This window comes from Penaeus monodon, chromosome 20, assembly GCF_015228065.2.
Source record: "Penaeus monodon isolate SGIC_2016 chromosome 20, NSTDA_Pmon_1, whole genome shotgun sequence".
In the NCBI taxonomy this organism is placed as follows: Eukaryota; Metazoa; Arthropoda; class Malacostraca; order Decapoda; family Penaeidae; genus Penaeus; species Penaeus monodon.
In genome coordinates, this window is record NC_051405.1 from 37,368,023 (window position 1) to 37,368,350 (window position 328).

Here is a 328-nt window from a genome sequence, read left to right on the forward strand (position 1 = left end):
TGAGAACAATCTTGAAAAAGCAAACTTTCTACGATACAGTGAAGGAAAAAAAAATGCATTGAGGAAGGAGCAACACGCTATGATGAGTATGAGGCAGTCCTTGTACCACATCGCGAAGTAGATGTAGAACGAAGTAGATGAAATAGTAGATGAGGCGGTAAAAGAACTAAAAGTTTTTTTATGAGGAAACTTTAGAGATTCAGTAATCCAAATTGCTGGAGGTTGCTTATGCCTTGAAAATGTAAGTGAAAAACTTATCTTTTTATTTAGTATTCAAGTGACACCATTCTCATTTGAAGAGAATGAATAATTTCGCATGTATGTATGT